The sequence below is a fragment of the Anguilla rostrata genome, chromosome 3, assembly GCF_018555375.3.
Source record: "Anguilla rostrata isolate EN2019 chromosome 3, ASM1855537v3, whole genome shotgun sequence".
Classification (NCBI taxonomy): Eukaryota; Metazoa; Chordata; class Actinopteri; order Anguilliformes; family Anguillidae; genus Anguilla; species Anguilla rostrata.
This window is the reverse complement of record NC_057935.1, coordinates 495163-514800: the sequence shown is the minus strand read 5'-3', so window position 1 is coordinate 514800 and position 19638 is coordinate 495163. Positions and strand designations below refer to the sequence as shown.

The window sequence follows — 19638 nt, the reverse complement described above, 5'->3', positions numbered from 1 at the left end:
AACCCTAACCCTGCAGCACGCTGGTATGCAGCAGCTCTGTACGTAAATGCTTGTCATATTTTATCAGTTTCACTCTGAGATGCCATTCGTTGGTTAACCTCTCTGTCAGTCAGAAGAGCAGAGTCAGGCTCATCTTTATCTGCGATATCCCACAGGGTTCAGTCCCCAGGTGTGCAGTTCCCAGGTGTGCTGTTCGCTCAGGTGTGTAGGGCTTGGCCCAGGTGGTAGGGTGTACCAGTGGCTGTGCTCAGGTGTTGAGATGGGATTGGTAACATGAACCGCACGCGGGATGATTGAATAGCTTAAACGCACGCGCTAATGTGTACGCTCTCCCTCCGTTATCGCCATGGGAACAAATGGAGCCACAGAGTCCAGACATCAGTAATGAGGCCAAACCGTGGGCATCAGCACTTTGGCTGCTGTGCTGTTGTGTTGTCGTGTTTGTGGAGGTGAGTGGAGCAGACTGCTGGGACAGGCGGGGAAGCTCATTCCCAGCCTGTGGAGGACTAAAGACAGGCTAACGGGTCGGAGGCGGGGCCTGTGGGCCTGAGCAGCAGGGATTGGCTGAGACGGGCTAATAGGGTCACGTACTGGCAAACTTGGTCGAGTTCCACAGGTTTCAGCCGAGTCAGAATCCCAGAGAACCTGCTGCCCCCCCGTTAACATCTCCCTCCAAACAAAACCAAACTTTAACACAAACGTGATCAGAACAGCAGCGAGCACTGCTGAGCTTAGCAGAGCCGGTCTTAAAGGTCACAGATTTCCCAGAAGCCTTTGTGCTTTTGGAGGAACAGCTGGCTGCTGAAATGGTGCTGATTTTGCGCTCTCTCTCTCTTTCCCTGTCTCTCTCTGTCTCTCTCTCTCTTTCCCTGTCTCTCTCTGTCTCTCTCTCTTTCCCTGTCTCTCTCTCTCTCCTCTCTCTCTCTCTCTCTCTCTCTCTCTCTCTCTCCCTCTCTCTCTCTCCCCCTCTCTCCCTCTCTCTCTCTCTCTCTGCGATCCTTGCTGTTTCCGTTCTGCAGCCGGGGACGAGCGGCAGCTCCGGGGCCTGAGAGCGGAGCTCTGTTTAAGCCCTAATTTGCCTTATCAGCAGCGTGTGCGTGGGAGATGCTAATGGTGTGCAGACATTAGAGATAACTTCCGCGTGGCGCTGTTTTCTCTCTGTTTACATTAATAGGATTACTTCTGTATTATTGGCGATGTAATTAAGAACTTTTCCTCCTTAGGCAAAGAGACGCTGTGAAAACTTTCTGTGCTTTGTTCCTGTTTGCTGTGCTGCTGAGGGGAAAGGATTCTGGCACGCGGCTCTCGCTGAGAGTGCTCTGCTGGTGTACCGAGGGGCTTCAGCTCCCTGAACCTCCCACACAAACTGCAGTAACGTCTGACTGGAAGCTTTCGCCAGTGCAGATCTGGCAACCGTAGGCCACAGTGGGGTAGTATGGGTATATTTGCTGTTGACATTGAGTACTTGTGCGTGCATAGACAAAGGTGCTGTCTTTAGTCATTTCTCTCTTCCTTATCCTTTTATGAAACACACACACACCCATACGTACTCTCTCACACACACACACACACACACACACACACACACTCTCTCTGCAGGAAGGCAGAGCACTTCTGTGAAAGATATTAACCGATTCAATTTGTTGGCGACGTGGTGTGAGGGTAATTTGGTGATGGCAGGGCTCGCCATTAACAAAATCAAAAATATGGAAATGCTTCCCTCTGCGTTTTAACTCTTTCCACGCTGGTGCGGCAGGACCCTGCCTCCCTACAGTGGCTCTGAGGCCCCTGGGGTTTGGGGTTGGGTTTGGGGGTTTGGGGTTTGGGGATTTCCTCCTGTAGCCTCACTGAGGTGTCATCGGTTTGGCTGCATCTCCTGACCCCCCCCCCCTTAAATAAATGCTGCTGTGATATTGTGTGTGTGTGTGTGTGCACGCGTTTATGTGCGTGTGTACGTGTGTACATGTGTATGGATCACAGTCTGAGTGTGTGTGTGTGAGTGTGAGTGTGAGTGTGTGTGTGTGCGTTTATGTGTGTGTGTGTGTGTGATGTTTGCTCAGTGCACACCTCTGTCTGCAGTCCCTGCAGTCCCTGCAGTGTGGGGCCTAATGGACTGCTCTAAAGTGGTAGTTAATGTCTTTTTTTTGACACATCAATTTAGCGGCTTCCGATTCTGAAAAGCGTGTTTCCCACGGAGGCCTGATCGCTCGGAGAGAGGGAAAACAAACGGCTGCACAAGTCTGGCGATCGCGCAGCGTGGCGTGCGCGGGATGCCCCAATTTAAATATTTCATCACTGAGTTTAGCTAGGCCCTTAAAGACCACGCTGCCCAGTACGTGAGCTTTATTTGTGGGGGGGCTGATATGCAGACACTGCTTCCTGTGGCCCCCCCAGGCTGGGGAACTCCTCTAAAGGGACCCCCAGTTATTCCACCCACACAGAATACAGATCAGAAACACTGGCTGGAGGACAGCTGGGCTGTGGACGTTCATTCATCTGCGAGAGAAGTTATTTTTGTAATCTGTTTCACAGGGTTATTCTCTGAAGCTGTGTGTCTGTAGCATTAGCTGCCCTGAAGCCTGTTAATATTTCACAAGCTTTTTAAAATGTTTTTAAATTTATTTTCTCCCTTAGAGCTGCGGTTAGCCAGCAGTTTGAGCTGACAGACGGCTGTCATGGCGATGTTCGCTAAGTGAACGTGTCATTGCAGCGTTGCGTTGGTGAGGGTGACTCAGACAGGAAGCTCGGGGCTGCTGTGGATATCCAATGAGGGATTTTCACATGTGAATGGAAGCCTTTTTTCTGCACGCTTTCTGTGGAAAAACATAATATTGTGTGTTGAATGCATAATTTGACACATGCATAAATATTCCCTTTTATTGCTGTTGATATACTGGCTTTTTTTACAGTGTTTATTTATAAATGTTCTGTGCATCCAGTAAAATGCCTTTTCTAAGATATATTGGCTTGGATTCAAACCACACAGTTATGTACCTTCTATGTGCAAATGAATGCATTTGTTCATGTTCTTTGTTCTTAGCAAACACAGTTTGACAAGTCAAGTAATCACCCAAATGAATATGCCAAATGGTGTTTGTGAGGGGAAAAATAGTCCTTACATTTTTTTTTGTAATTTAAAGTTAATGAATAAATCCTAGCTGTTGTCTCAGCCCAGGTGCTTTCCAGTAAAATGCTCGAGTGAATTTGCTGGTCAAATAAAAAATGAACACTTGAATTAATTTGCAAGTAAAACTTGTGGGAAAATGTGGATTGAATCTAGACACAAAATCATTAAAACAAAACGGTGTTCTTAGAAGCAGCGGAAAGAGAGGATGTCTACTGAGAGGATTATAATACCAGCACATCTCACACCCCTTAACTTCTGCACATGCTCAGATGGTACACTCTTTAACCGCCCCTCTTTCTGCACATGCTCAGATGTACACAGTTAAATGGAACACAGGCTATGCGCAGGTCTTCCTTCAGCAGATGAAATTATGCGCAGCCTCCATTAAAGAGCTTAATCACTGTTCCTGGGGTCTGTGCTAATACAGCAGCACATGACAGGAGAGCAGATGGTGCGCTACACATGCTGTCTCTCACGCACGCACACACACACACACACACACACATACACACATACACACACTCATGCACTCACGCACATACACACATACACATGCACATACACACACACACACACATACACACACATACGCGCGCACACACACACACACATTTATACACACACACTCACATACACACACACACGCACATACACACGCACATACACGCACACATACACACACATACACGCGACACACACACACACACACACACGCACGCACATACACACACTCACGCACTCACGACATGTACACATACACACACTCACGCACTCACGCACATGCACACACACACACACACACACACATACACGCACATACACATACACACACACACACTCACGCACATACACACATACACACACATACACACACACTCACGCACACACACACACACACACTCACGCACACACACACGCACGCACATACACACACTCACGCACTCACGCACCACATGTCACATACACAACTCACGCACTCACGCACATGCACACACACACACACACACACATATACCACGCACATACACACACACACACTCACGCACATACACACATACACACACATACACACACACTCACGCACACACACACACACACACTCACGCACACACACGCGCACACACACACTCACACACACACGCACGTACACACATACACACACACACACTCACACATACACACACACACACAGATACACACTCACACACACACGCACGTACACACACACGCACATACACACACACACACTCACACACACACACACACACACACACACAGATACACACACACACACTCACACACGCACATACACACACACGCACATACACACACACACGCACATTCACACATACACACACACATACACACACACGCACATACACACGCACACACGCGCACACACGCACATACACACACACGTACACACACTCACTCGCACATACACACACATGCACACACACACGCACACACACACACACAGGAGTGAATCCTGTCTCTCGTTGATATTCATTGGACTGGGGGAGTGGAGATGGGCGTCGCAGAGTTCATTTAATCAGGTTGTTTTGGGGTCAGGAGTCACTCCTGCATCCTGCCTCTGCTCCTGTCCGCCGGGCTCAGGATGGCCGCGTCACACCACCCCAGCCTGGGAGGAAACACACCTGCAGCTGGCTTAAGTAATTGGGTTCTTGTTCAATAAAAGGGCTGTATGTGTGTGCGCGTGTGAGTGCGTGCAAGAGAGAAGACAGAGGAGAGAGAGACCGAGGCGTTTCAATCTGATGCTCTTTCCCCGTCACCTTTTCCACAGAGCTCGGGTGTTGGGTCCGGGTGTTGGGCCCGGGTGTCAGGTCCAGTGTCAGGCCCGGGTGTCAGAGCTCGGGTGTCAGGTCCAGTGTCAGGCCCGGGTGTCAGAGCCCGGGTGTCAGGCCCGGGGGTCTCAGGTCCAGTGTCACGCCCGGGTGTCAGGCCCGGGGGTCTCAGGTCCAGTGTCACGCCCGGGTGTCAGGCCCGGGGGTCTCAGGTCCAGTGTCACGCCCGGGTGTCAGAGCTTGGGTGTTGGGTCCGGATGTTGGGCCCGGGTGTCAGGTCCAGTGTCACGCCCGGGTGTCAGAGCTCGGGTGTTGGGCCCGGGTTTCAGGCCCGGGTGTCAGGCCCGGGTGTTGGGTCCGGGTGTCAGGTCCAGTGTCAGAGCTCGGGTGTTGGGCCCGGGTGTCAGAGCCGGGGTGTCAGGTCCAGTGTCAGGCCCGGGTGTCAGAGCTCGGGTGTTGGGTCCGGGTGTCAGGCCCGGGTGTCAGAGCTCGGGTGTTGGGTCTGGGTGTTGGGCCCGGGTGTCAGAGCTCGGGTGTTGGGTCCAGTGTCAGGCCCGGGTGTTGGGCCCGGGTGTCAGGCCCGGGTGTTGGGCCCGGGTGTTGGGCCCGGGTGTTGGGCCCGGGTGTCAGAGCTCGGGTGTTGGGCCCGGGTGTCGGTCCAGCTGTCTTCACTACAGCGCTTCTGCTCCTGTCTCTGGCACTCGTACCCCCGAGGGGGGGCTAACCGGGGCCTCTTCCATTGAAAGATAAACATCAGCAGCACCGTCTGAAGGTGTCCCCTGATGTAACTGAGCTACCTTGAATTCCCTCAGTGTGCTTTTGAGTCCAACCTTTAGACACGAGTTCGATTTGTTTTTTCCTCCTTATCACATTAACATTTTCCTGTCTTCCTTCTTGATCCTGTTATTGTAACCGTGGAAAAGCTCATTTTGAGAGTAGGGTGGAGTGATAATATTGTTTGCAGATATGATATAACAAAATTGTACAGCATTGACAGCTGTGATGAGCGAGACTGAAATAGTGTTTTGGAGGTTTGTGTTATCATGAATTTTGGGGCTGAAGTGAACAATATTGGCGAGGCAGCAGGTTGCTAATATAACTGTCATATTGTCCAGACCTAGTAGTGTAGTATGTACTCTGCAGTATGTTGTGTGTGTAGTATGTAGTGTGTAGCATGTGCAGTATTTAAGTAAGAAGCAAGTAAGCGCGTGTGTGTTTGTGTGTTATGTGCGTGCGCGTGCGCGCGCGCGTGCGCGTTGATGTTTGTATTTCCTTGTTATGAACAAACCCCTGGGCAGATAATAATTCAAAGGACTCTTTATTATTTACGGGCAGAATTAATATGTAGGAAAATTTCTACCCCTTATCCTCCATAACAGCAGGTTACGATAAGGCTCGTTATGCCGTTTGAAATAAGACTGTTGAAAAAGAGGCAATGAAGCAGAAATTAATGAATGTAAACCGTTTGTGTTGGGATGTGTTTGAACATCCATGCATCAGTGCAATGGGGATATGATGGGTCTGTTCTTGGGTCCTGTAGTACTCACCCCAGCCTGGTGGAGCTGAAGTTTTGGGGTTCACTGTAACCCCCACTGAGGAGCTGAAGTTTTGGGGTTCACTGTAACCCCCACTGAGGAGATGAAGTTTTGGGGTTCACTGTAACCCCCACTGAGGAGATGAAGTTTTGGGGTTCACTGTAACCCCCACTGAGGAGATGAAGTTTTGGGGTGTACTCTACTGTCGTACACTGTTACGATAATTTCAGCGCATCTCACACCGTACTGACAGGGCTGCTTAATTTCTGTGTCCGTTTGTCTCGGCTGTAATCTTGTATTCAGGTGTTACTCAGGAGATCTGAGGCAGCGGTCTGGTGATGTCATTCCTCACCTGGAGCAGACATTTTATGCTCTGTCTTGATCGACCAGCCAGTCACACTTTTTCATGACATGGAGAACCAGGGAAATGAATCAAATACGTACATTTTCATCAATAGCAGAATTCCATTATTTCCAGTTTCAGACTGCAGTAAAATTTTATTGGAAGCAATGTAGGGTGAATTAGGATGTTTAATTTGCTTCTCACTCTTTGCAAGAACAGTTGGACTGCTTGGTGCCTGAAGGATCAGTGCTGTAGTAACAGGATTATCATCAAGTTAAATCCATCCAAGAAATTAAAGTTTAAATAAATGTCCTCTGTATATCTGCCATGTTCCAGCAGTAAGTACAGCAAAGGAAAACATCCTATGCGACAGAGGTTAGTAAATGCAGCTTAATTTCTGCTGCTGTGATATGCTCTTGAATGTTATCACACGGTCTCTGTACTGCCAGTATTGGGTCTGCTCGTTCTCTCATTGTTGGTTTTTTAAAATGTTTTTTGTTCTTCCAAAGAAATTGAAGAAAGTCTTTTTAAAGAAGTTGAATATTAGAGTGTAGCGTTGGTGTTTTGGTCTTTGATGACGTTGTTGACTGATTGCAGTTAATGAGCACATACCCTGTGTCTTCTGCTCTTTCAACTTCCGTCCAAACAGAAAACTCTGGAATCCTGGGAAGTGATTAAAAAAGTGATGGAGGAGGAATGGGTTGAAATCTGTGAAACTTCTGGAAGCTATGAAAGATGTAGTTAATGAAAGATGAACATCCTCACAGCCTGACAGCTGAAGTTGTTTATACTTTTTTGGTTGAATATTCACTTTGATCACTGTCTGGTGAAATATAAAGCAATACTTATTTGGGTTTTCTTGGTCTGGGCTGATTCTGAAGTACCTCTGGAAGGCAGCCAGACCTGGCCCTCAGGTAACAGGTGAGTGAGGATGTTTTTCTCAGGTAAAATGCAGACAGAAAGAGAGAAGGGAGAAGTGAGAAGGAGAGAGCATGCACAGTACCTGAGGGAGAGAGAGAATGAGAAAATATGTGAAAGAGAGAACCCACAGGCTTGTCTGTGTGTGTGTGTGTGTGTGTGTGTCCAACCAACCAGGGGCCTGAAATCAGCTCAAGGAAATGGGCTGTGTTGGGGTGGGCAGGGGGGGGTTGGGGGTGGGGGGCGCCTTACATCAAGGTGAAATTCACAGTTGTGTAACAGGGATATTTTAAAGCAATCTGCAGTTTTGAAAGGACCTGAGGGGAGAGATGTGATTGAGGGAGAGGCTGGTGGGGAGGCTGGTACTGACTCTGTCCTGAATACTCTCACACCACTTCTACTGGGCCTTCAGAAAGTGCTTAAACCTGCCGGAATATTCTCAAATGGATCTGACTGTGACTGAATCATGACCAGACCAGTGTTAGTCTGCGTTAGTCTGCCACCGATCTCCGCAGGTCACCTGATCAGCTGGTCAGACTGATCACTGATCCCCCCACCCCCCGATGGGGCTTGCGTTCCAACTGTCAGAAGCGTCAGTAAACGCCGGTGTGCGGTTCTGATTCCGGCGTGCGGTTCTGATTCCGGCGTGCGGTTCTGATTCCGGTGTGTGGTTCTGATCCTGGCTCTGATTATCCTCCAGTGGGAGCTGGTTTGGATCCGCGCGTGGGGCCAGCAGGCTGGTTAGCACCAGTGGGAGCTGGTTTGGATCCGTGCGTGGGGCCAGCAGGCTGGTTAGCACCAGTGGGAGCTGGTTTGGATCCGTGCGTGGGGTCAGCAGGCTGGTTAGCACCAGTGGGAGCTGGTTTGGACCCGTGCGTGGGGCCAGCAGGCTGGTTAGCACCAGTAGGAGCTGGTTTGGATCCGCGCGTGGGGCCAGCAGGCTGGTTAGCACCAGTGGGAGCTGGTTTGGATCCGCGCGTGGGGCCAGCAGGCTGGTTAGCACCAGTAGGAGCTGGTTTGGACCCGCGCGTGGGGCCAGCAGGCTGGTTAGCACCAGTAGGAGCTGGTTTGTATCCGCGCGTGGGGCCAGCAGGCTGGTTAGCACCAGTGGGAGCTGGTTTGGATCCGCGCGTGGGGCCAGCAGGCTGGTTAGCACCAGTAGGAGCTGGTTTGGACCCGCGCGTGGGGCCAGCAGGCTGGTTAGCAGCGGGAGCGTCTGGGCCAGAGCTTTTTTAAATTTAATTTCATTAGCAGCAGAGGAGTATTGATCCGTTCTCCTGCGAGACACTGTGGCTAACAGCACGGAGAGACGAGAGGAATCCGATGGGGAGATAATGAGCCGTGTTCTGGAGTCAGAACCGGCTCCGCTCCCTGTGGATGGGTTCTGGTCTGCTTGGCCACACAGCCAGATAATGGCTCCCCCCTCCTCTCCTGACGCACGGGTTCGATGCTTCCACCGCGCGCGGGCAGCGCTACCGCTAACCGGAGCCTGGAGCTGAAATAATCAGCCCTCAATTCAGCCAGCATTCCGTTTCAGTCCATTCAGGCAATCATATGCAATTTCATTCATGAAATGAAAAAAAAACAAAATTACCACTGAGCACTCCAGGCATTTTCCACATCATTCGCTGAGTTTCAGTTAATCTCCTAAAATGGCTGCATTGACCCCGGCTCTGCTTCGCTAGATCAAAGTGGACGTTTGAGCGATTGTAAGATGGATGCCGAGTTGCGCGTTTGCTGATTTCCCCCGGAACGCCTGTCGTGTTAACCACACATTTATATCTCTGCCGTTTAAGCCCAAATCAGCCGACCCCACAATGGCGTCTAATTGGAGATAAGGGAGAAACAACAGCCTGATTGTGTGCCATGCTAAATGACCCTCCTTCCCCCCCCGCTTCCTCCCCACGACAGGAAGGCAGATTGAGCACTAAATTAAATTAATGTGTGCCATTTCTCAATCATTTTTCATTCCTCTAAAATGATTAAAGCTGGTGTAAGAAGTTCATTAAAACAGAAAACATTAGACTCATTAAAAACCCATTAAAACTATCGCGGCAGGAAGATTTATCCTGCCCGGGGTCGGGGGGCGGGGGGGGGGGGGGTGTTGAAGGAGGACGTCTCTCTCAGGATGGAGAGCCCCCGTTTGACTTCTCTGATTTGGCCGCCCCCCCGCGCTGGTATGTGCCACAGATGCCCGCGTTTGGTCCTGGCAGTTGTTTTGGGCCGAGGTCCATCTGAAGCACCTCTCTGTGCTGTCGCGGGACGGGGGGGGGGCATCGGGGCCAGGTGCCAGTATTGGGGCGATTGCTCAGGCTCTCGTTAACCACACCCCGAGCTTCCCCATCGTTAGCGCGCATGCTAACGGCGTTTATTACTCCTTGCGACTGAATCAGCACCTCTCCCCCCATTCCATTAGATACTGCAGATCATAACCATCCTCCATTTACCACATTAAACATCATAATGGGCAGCTGGCTCCCACAGGTGCACCATGGGAAACGGAGTTCATTACTCTTGCAGATGCATCGCTGGGTTCTGTTTTGTGTGCTCTGCGTGTGAATCCATCGCCTGCGATGTTCTCGCCACCGTGCTGTAATCATTAATGCATGAGGAGCCAGCGGGCGATGATGTCACTCCGTGTTCTGCCCCCTGGCCTCCGTGGGGCAGATAATCGCGTTCCACAGCCCCAGCAGCACGCCGCGAAGCGCCCGCTCAGACGAGCGATACCTCCTTTATCAGGAGCGTGGAAGAGAAAGGGGGATATGGCTGCTCTTTAACGATAAACCTGGAATATTTGTGAATGCTAATATTCTGTTTCCTATTTAATGTGCATCGCATGATTTGACTGTTAAGAGAATACATAATGAGGAGAACAGGCCAATCAGCCCGTATAGAACATATGAATGCATGGTGTGTTCTTCTGTCTTCAGTTCAGTCGCAGCTGTATGGAGAGGAAGTGAATTGGGGAATATTATGTTTATTCATTCACTGCTTTTTCCTCCTCCTCCCTGTCTCCTCTTTCTTTTCTCTTTCTTTCTTTGTCCTGCCCTCTGTCACTTTCTCTCTCAGTATTTATTTCACAAACACGCTGCTTGAATAGATTCTCAAAAAGAAAATTCTGTCTCCTTGTCATTTCACATTTCTCTGTCAGTTTGGGGACTTTATACAGGTCTTTGAATATGGCAACTTTTAACATTTTTCCTCTTTTTATCACCCAAAACTTTTTACCACCGGCCTGTATAAGAATTAACTGGAAAGGCTTCATCATGCACACGCACACGCACGTGCACACACACACTCTCTCACACACACACACACAGCAGGGTTGTGATTTTTTCTTTATTTTAAAGGATCCTCTTTAATTGTCCATCATGTAATTGTCTCTGAAGTTGCCAACCAGCTGGTGGGACAGGATGAGGCCTGTGATTGGTGGGCTGGACAGGGGGAGGCCTGTGATTGGTGGGCTGATCAGGGGGTGAACAGAGACACAGGGAATGTTTTTTAACGACTGCAGTGTTATTGGGGTGAGGTGAAATGGGGGGGGGGCTGAGGCTAATCACTCCTCCGCTTTACTCCTACATTAAACTCAGACTTCATCTCGCCAGATTTGGTCCTCAAATGAAACAATCTGTTGAGCTGAGGAGGATGTAACATCAAACGCCCCCAGTGAGGAGCGACGCCGCACGCCGAGCTTCTGAACATCAAACGCATCGCGGCAGAGCGGCCCACACGCAAGCTGGCCTGGGCTCATATGCATCAGCTCTGCCTTATTTATGAGGATGTTGAAATAACAAAGCAACACGTAAGGGCAGGCAGGCGCTCTTATAGCTGCACTGTTCCCTTCACCTTGTGTGCCTCCGCACCACAATCTGGAGCGTTCCACTCCAGCCTGGCACAGGGAAAACACATTACCACTTCCTGCATTACCACTTCCTGCGCCTGGAGATTCGTACGGACGCATGGCCTGGTGCATGTCCTGGTGCATGGCATCTCAGCTCGTACCCTCTCTGTGATAGGCTGAAATCTCAGCTTGTACCCTCTCTGTGATAGGCTGAAATCTCAGTTTGTACCCTCTCTGTGATAGGCTGAAATCTCAGTTTGTACCCTCTCTGTAATAGGCTGAAATCTCAGCTTGTACCCTCTCTGTGATAGGCTGAAATCTCAGCTTGTACCCTCTCTGTGTTAGGCTGAAATCTCAGCTTGTACCCTCTCTGTGATAGGCTGAAATCTCAGCTTGTACCCTCTCTGTGATAGGCTGAAATCTCAGCTTGTACCCTCTCTGTGATAGGCTGAAATCTCAGCTTGTACCCTCTCTGTGATAGGCTGAAATCTCAGCTTGTACCCTCTCTGTGATAGGCTGAAATCTCGGCTTGTACCCTCTCTGTGATAGGCTGAAATCTCAGCTTGTACCCTCTCTGCGATAGGCTGAAATCTCAGTTTGTACCCTCTCTGTGATATGTGTGTATGTGCAATAGTATGTGCTCATAGACCATGTACTGTTCTGTACTGATTTGCAGGTATAACCCTCACCTGTGTGGGAACAATCCTGGTGTTTCGTGACATCACAGTTTTCCGGTCCAATCACACTGACCGAGAGATCTACTACCTGTGAGTATCCTGCTACACGCACACACACACACACACACACACGCGCGCGCACACTCACACACACACACGTGCGCACCCACTCACGCACACACACAGGCACTGACGCACATGCACACACACCGACACACACACATACTTACACAGACACACACACACGCACACAAACACATGCACACACACATTCTCTATCTCTCTTTCTCTCTCTCTCACACACAAACACACTCATTCTTAAGTCTGTGTTTGTCCTTTCACTGTGGTCTCCTGGTATACTGATGTCCTAGGTAAAAAGGTTTTTATTTTCTCGTCACTAAAAGACATTGTTTTGGTGCTGGGCGGTTAGCCTAAGTATAATGCCCCAGAAATTGCTTGACTTTATTGTAACTCTTTATTATTGCAATAGCGGAGTCATTTTCACATTGATTTTACAATCTCATTAGAGCCAAACTGCAAAAAAATATATTTCTCATTTGTATTATACTACCTAAGAAAACAGTCACTCACAGTTGTACAAGAAAGTAATTATGTGTTAAAGTAATTTTCGCAACTACATGGCTGCAATACCAAGTCAATTTTCTCTGTGTCTAAATTCATTGTTAATGAATAAGAACATTGTTAATATATTTTCATTGCACAGTGGAAGCTTTCAGACCTGTTCAGTGTAACATCTGTGTTAATTCATGATACAAAAAAGAAAACTTAGGAAAGCCATGCTGTGCAGGTCTGTGTTTTGATCTTTTGAAAGATATGCACAAGATATTTGAAAAAACATACTTTTATTCACAACATTTATATCTTTAAAACAATGTATTTATAAAATATACAGCATTTATTTTTATTTCTATTCAGTACTCATGTTGTCCTTTACCCTAAGATTGTCTATATGATGGATTTTTACTGCATGATATGTATAAATGATATGGTTCCATCGCCTAAAGGAACTTGTAATGTACTTGTCTGCTTGTTTGAAGTTTTATTCTGGTAAGTACAAGGCACAGTACTCATATGTACTGAGTCCTCATAGCCCTACGCTAGGGCTGGTTGCCAAGTTTTCTGGAGACTTTTGATTTCATTAGAAGCAAGTGACAGTCAACTGATGGAGGTGAACAGACAGTTCCTGTTCCAGCCACACCTAAAGCTATTGATCAGGGACAGTCCTGGCTCTTTAGTTCTGCTATTCAGATCCTGGATGTGCTTCTCCAGAGAGAGTTAGTGCTTCTCCAGAGAGCGTTAGTGCTTCTCCAGAGAGCGTTAGTGCTTCTCCAGAGAGAGTTTGTGCCTCTCCAGAGAGAGTTTGTGCCTCTCCAGAGAGAGTTTGTGCTGCTCTAGAGAGCCAGAAGCCAAAAGCCATCAGTGACCGTGTGGTCTGTGGGGAGGGGGAGTGAACGGGGGAGGGTTTTTATGGAGCGTGCGGGGGAGGGGTTCCCCGAGCACACGGCTCGCACGCTGAGTAATGGTTTGGCAGGAAGGCTGCAGTGACGGGAGGAAACGCATCATTAGCTTGTGATATTGCGGTGTCTCCATGTTGTGCTTCCATCCGTCCGCGTTTCTGTTGGTGGGATCACTAAGTCATGTTGCCCTCAGTAGACTGGTGTGCAAACTGCGGTAGAGATGTCATAATCTACAGGTCCCTTCTCCGATCCTGTGCATTTGGGTCCTCCCAGAATGCACTCTGTTCTTCGCGGTGCAGATCCCGTCGATGCTGCTGCAGCTGCGAGTGCTTCTGTTTCCCGCTGTAAAAGGCTAAATCAAGCATAGTGTGATGTCAGCGCGTTTGAACAACAGGCTTTTAAACACAAAGCCTGTCGCAGTTCTTTTTGCTTATAAGTGAAATGCATAAATCTGGGTCACCATGACAAACATCATTCATAATTCATCCTATCAGAGGAATGATGGGGATTGGAAGTGATGTGTGTCAGGATGGAACCGTCACGGTGGCTTGGACGTGTGTGTAATGAGCAGGGACATGCTGGTCAGCACAGAGATGGGTTCATTCCACAAGTTTGTTCTTAAATTATTTAACTCTAGATGCTATGGATTATCCTCAATAAGAGCTTTATGACTACTGCATAAACTGTGCATAGGACCTTCATAAGCAGCGCATCACTCGCTGTACCAGTTCTGACATGGCACACTGTTTGTGGTTATTGGCATGAGCATTTATAACTAAGATATTATGCAGTGTTTATAAAGGAGTTTATTCAGTTCTTATGAAGAATCATTCATAGAAACCGACCGAGTAAAACTTCCGCCTTGGGAAAAACCCAAACTATGAGTTTTGTTCTGTTCTCTGAAAAAGATCAACATGGTTTTATCCACGTAATCACCTGGTATCACCACGAGCGGCTCCACTCGACCTCTCACCACGAGCGGCCCTGCCCAACCTCTCACCACGAGCGGCCCTGCCCAACCTCTCACCACGAGCGGCCCTGCCCGACCTCTCACCACGAGCGGCCCTGCCCGACCTCTCACCACGAGCGGCCCTGCCCGACCTCTCACCACGAGCGGCTCCACCCGACCTCTCACCACGAGCGGCTCCGCCCAACCTCTCACCACGAGCGGCCCTGCCCAACCTCTCACCACGAGCGGCTCTCCATCAGAGCTGGAGAGAGTCAGGCAGGTCTCTCTGAGACTGCCCTCCCGTATGCACCACTCCAGCCCTGCGTTCAGGGGCCCTCCCATATGCACCACTCCAGCCCTGCGTTCAGGGGCCCTCCGGTATGCACCACTCCAGCCCTGCGTTCAGGGGCCCTCCCGTATGCTCCACTCCAGCCCTGCGTTCAGGGGCCCTCCCGTATGCACCACTCCAGCCCTGCGTTCAGGGGCCCTCCCGTATGCACCACTCCAGCCCTGCGTTCAGGGGCCCTCCCGTATGCACCACTCCAGCCCTGCGTTCAGGGGCCCTCCCGTATGCACCACTCCAGCCCTGCGTTCAGGGGCCCAGGGACGAGGCAGCGTTGGCCATCTGACCCACAAGATCAAAGCAATCTGAGACCTGTGTTGAGTTTCCCTGTGATTTAGACCTTAACACGCGTGTGTTCCTGGATTTGGGCATCTACTAAGCAGAAATTAATAAACAAGGTGGCAGTGCAGTGTAATGCAGTGCTCAGTAGTGCCTGCACACAGTGTTCAGGCTCTAACCTGCACACAGTGTTCAGGCTGTAATCTGCACACAGTGTTCAGGCTCTAACCTGCACACAGTGTTCAGGCTCTAACCTGCACACAGTGTTCAGGCTGTAATCTGCACAGTGTTCAGTAGCTGTAATCTGCACACAGTGTTCAGGCTGTAATCTGCACAGTGTTCAGTAGCTGTAATCTGCACACAGTGTTCAGGCTGTAATCTGCACACAGTGTTCCGTAGCTGTAATCTGCAGACAGTGTTCAGGCTGTAATCTGCACACAGTGTTCAGGCTGTAATCTGCAGTGCTCAGGCTGTAATCTGCAGTGTTCAGGCTGTAATCTGCAGTCCTCAGGCTGTAATCTGCACACAGTTTTCAGGCTGTAATCTGCACAGTGTTCAGTAGCTGTAATCTGCACACAGTGTTCAGGCTGTAATCTGCAGTGCTCAGGCTGTAGCTGGTCCAGGGTTTCCTGAGGACAGTGTGACTGCTGCAAACTGAAGAAAGCCCTTCAGCAGCTGGCCTGTTTGCAGAAGCTTGATTTGTTATTTCATTTCTTATTTAACACGGCCGGGCTGCGAGATTACTCTTTAATAATTACTGCAGCGGGGGGGGGGGCAGTGGGGGGCAGTGGGGGGGAGGCTCTTTGATGCTTTTTCATGAGCATCGCTCTGTGCCCAGCAGCCGGGTGGGGGGGGGGGAGCGGACAGGTGAGCCTGAGGAGACAGGTGGGCCATGTCTTGTTTGTGTGTAGCGGAAACAGCGCCCTAAATCAATGCATCGCAGACGGAGGAAAACTACGACACAGAGATGACTGCGAATCCACATGAAATATTACTAAAGCAATACCTGCTCCAACAAAACGGTCCGCACTGGAATCTCTCTGTGAATCTTTCTGTGAATCTCTCTATGAATCTCTCTGTGAATCTCTGTGTGAATCTCTCTGTGAATCTCTCTGTGAATCTCTCTGTGAATGTGGAAGGATTTCTGCACCTTTTCTGATGGGAATGTGGGAGATTCAGATCCCCGGGGCTCCTGCTTGTGTTCCTGTCTGAGCGAGCACAAGCCCATCACCTGCGGGGCTTTTAGAAACTGAAATAAATCCATCCGGAATGAAACGGGTCAGTTCCTGGCATTTATGGTGCAGTCCTCTTTACCGTCAGCTTACTGCAGAGCCCGTCCAAGCGCGTTCTCTCGCTCTCACAGCTGAAAGGGGGGAGATTTCTTTTAAACAGATGAACATCTGCTGATATGCAAGTTAATTTGTGAAAATAATTGTGTGATATTCTAGCTCAAAGAACAGACTCTAGAGCTGTACTTCTTGTTAAGATTTGCATGTGTTATACAAGAAACGACTATATAGATAAAAATGACAACATTATCTATTTAGTGCACAGCTGCAACAAAGACCCAGACAAAGCTATCCATTGAAGTAGAAAAAGAAACACAATGGATCAAATATGTTATGCCTAAGTGTCAATAAGCACCATGGTCCATGGTGTGTGTGTGTGCATGCGTGTGTGTGTGTGTGTGCGTGTGTGTGCATTTTCTGTTTTGTTTCTAGGAGCCAAAAAAATGTATTCAAAACAATTATCTTTGTGAACACGTGTGGTAACGAAATTGTCACCACCAGTAATTCAAAATAAAATATAAAAGCCAAAAAAAAGATTTCTTTGCATGAATATTAAAATTTTATGATGAATACATGTTCAAGCTGATTATAACATTTCGAACAGAATGATACAATAGACTGCTCATAATAAATATATGTAAATGTAATATCAACATAAAACAGAAAATGAAGAAATAATCAGTATTTGTGTTAAAGAAGTAATAATCATTACACCTTCCAATCTAATGTATCGTACTGTTGAAAATTTTATAATCAGCTTGAACATGTATTTGTCCAGTATTTTTCTACTTAAAAAGAAAAATATTTCGTTAATTGTCAATTCGTTTATAAATAGAGCGCTCCCATAATTAGTGCCAGTGCTGTGTGTGCACTGCAGTAATGTGAGTGAAACTGAGGCATTAAAGTTGATTTACGCCAGAGGTAGAGCATAAAGCTTTATGGGTGGAAAGATACATTTTGGGTCTGTGTGGGGGGAGCGGGGGGGGCGGGGTGGGGGGTGGGGTGGGGGGGGGGGAGGCAGCAATTGAAGAGAAGGAGCAGTGAGAAGAAATTGATATGGAGAGAGCAAGAAAAAAGATGGAGAGATGGGGAGAAGGTTTGTGAGAGGAAGACAGAGGAAGAGATCTGTGCACAGCCACTTCAGGGAGGAAGGGAGGATCGTGGAGAGCGAAAGGGGGGTGAGTGGAGAGAGAGAGAGGGGGATAAGTGTGGAGAGAGAGGGGGATAAGTGTGAGAGAGGGGGGGATGAGTGTGGAGAGAGAGAGGGGGGTGATTCTGGAGAGAGGGAGAGAGAGAAGAGGAGGATAGGAGGAGTTTAGATGAGAGAGGAGTGCAGGGCTTGCTCTGTTCCCCAGCCTCCTCATTATGTTCCCCCTCCGTGGAGCTGCTCTATCAGACGACATGAGCGAACGAGTTTCCTAATTAGAATCCAGCCGAAATCCTGCAACAATAAAGATTAATTATGCGATTGGCTTTTAAAACCTTTCATAAACAATTAAGCAAGCGATCTACTGTTTAATTTGATAAAAAAGAATAAACATTTTGCGGTGTTTGTTTGGGGGTTGTGACTGTAAGACGTGTGGAGTGGAGTTCGCCCCCCCCCCCCAAGTGGGTCTCCAGGGATTGCTCCTGCGGGGGCTTAGGTGTGAGCGCCCTGTGGGGTTTGGGCTGGGGTGTCCCGTGTGGGGTTTGAGCTGGGGTGTCCCGTGTGGGGTTTGGGCTGGGGTGTCCCCTGTGGGGTTTGGGCTGGGGTGTCCCCTGTGGGGTTTGGGCTGGGGTGTCCCGTGTGGGGTTTGGGCTGAGGTGTCCCGTGTGGGATTTGGGCTGGGGTGTCCCCTGTTCCCCGAGGTGAAGCTCTGCTAGCGTGATTTCCTCTGCGCTCCTGCAGCTCTGAGTTTGGGGCGAACGGGGCACTGTATGAGGAGGCAGTGTTACCCAGAGGAAGCATGAGCACAGCCCACAGAGGGGCGCTTCCCATTTGAATGTCTGATTGCCTGTTTCCATGTTTCTCCTCAATAAGTTTTAAGTGTTGAAATGTGAGAAGGGCTGCTGCTCATGGGACTCGCTGGGCCCCGAAATTAAAGCATAAAAACTATTTACAGCTTTTCATTCAGTCTAACCACCAGCACACAAGATCCTGCACATACCTCTCCTGCTCATTTCCCCCTCTCTGCTGCTCTCTCTCTCTCTCTCTCTCTCTGACCTAACACACTGCTCTCCCTCTCTCTCTCCCTCTCTCTCTCTCTCTCTCTCCTAACACACTGCTCTCTCTCTCCCCTATCTGAGGTTTTTCATGTTCCTTGCCATGCCTTGGCAATACAAATGCTAATTTTATCATGCCAATAAAGCACTTCGGATTTTAATTAGACAGAGAGAAACAGACAGACAGAGAGAGAGGAGAGAGAAAGAAGAGAGGGAGAGAAGCATCCTTATATCAAACATGGATCTTGGCTGTGTGGTCGTTTCATCTAATCTTTAAATATTTGTTTTAAAATGAACCGCTGTCTGTTTGCTGCTGATGCTGCAGTTTGGGAGACGGTAAGTTCTCCTGCTGCCGGTCTCCCAGCAGAACCAGTGTGGCTCGATTTGTGTGTCCGCTTTCTGGAGGGAAAGCGAGGCTCTGGGCTGCTCTCAGCTGAAAGGAGGACGTGAAGTGTACAAGTTATTTATTTTCTTTCTGCCATGATTCCGTGCTCATGAGCCGATTTCCTCTGACAACAGGAGCAGGAATTCTTCATCATCAGCCACTCAGATGATAGGTAGATTTGCTCGTCTTCATCAGTTTCCACACTCCTCCCTCAGATCACAAGCCTGCACTTTCAGTTCTAGGGCATGCCTCGATTTAAGGATCAGACTTGGGGCGGCAGAGCAACTTTGCAGTGGCTTATGGGTAAATTTATTGGTAAGATGTAACCTTGTTTTTCCCAAAATGCCAGAGGACCGCCCAGCTCCGTATTCCGCTCAGTGCAGTGCTTGGCGTCTGGCAGTGCTGTTCAGCCAACCTTGTCTTCTGCCGAACAGTCCACACCGGGAAGATCTTTTGGGCCACCGATC

General features: G+C 49.0%; 1 long non-coding RNA gene across 6 annotated transcripts in view; it reads left to right on the top strand.

The window, feature by feature from the left end:
• The window catches only part of LOC135249738 (uncharacterized), a 198092-nt gene that overhangs the window by 27971 nt on the left and 150483 nt on the right, over nt 1-19638 (top strand). For all 6 annotated transcript variants that reach the window (XR_010328747.1, XR_010328746.1, XR_010328743.1 and 3 more), the window contains exon 2: nt 12246-12336. This is a non-coding gene — a long non-coding RNA (uncharacterized LOC135249738). The remainder of the gene's footprint in view (nt 1-12245; nt 12337-19638) is intronic.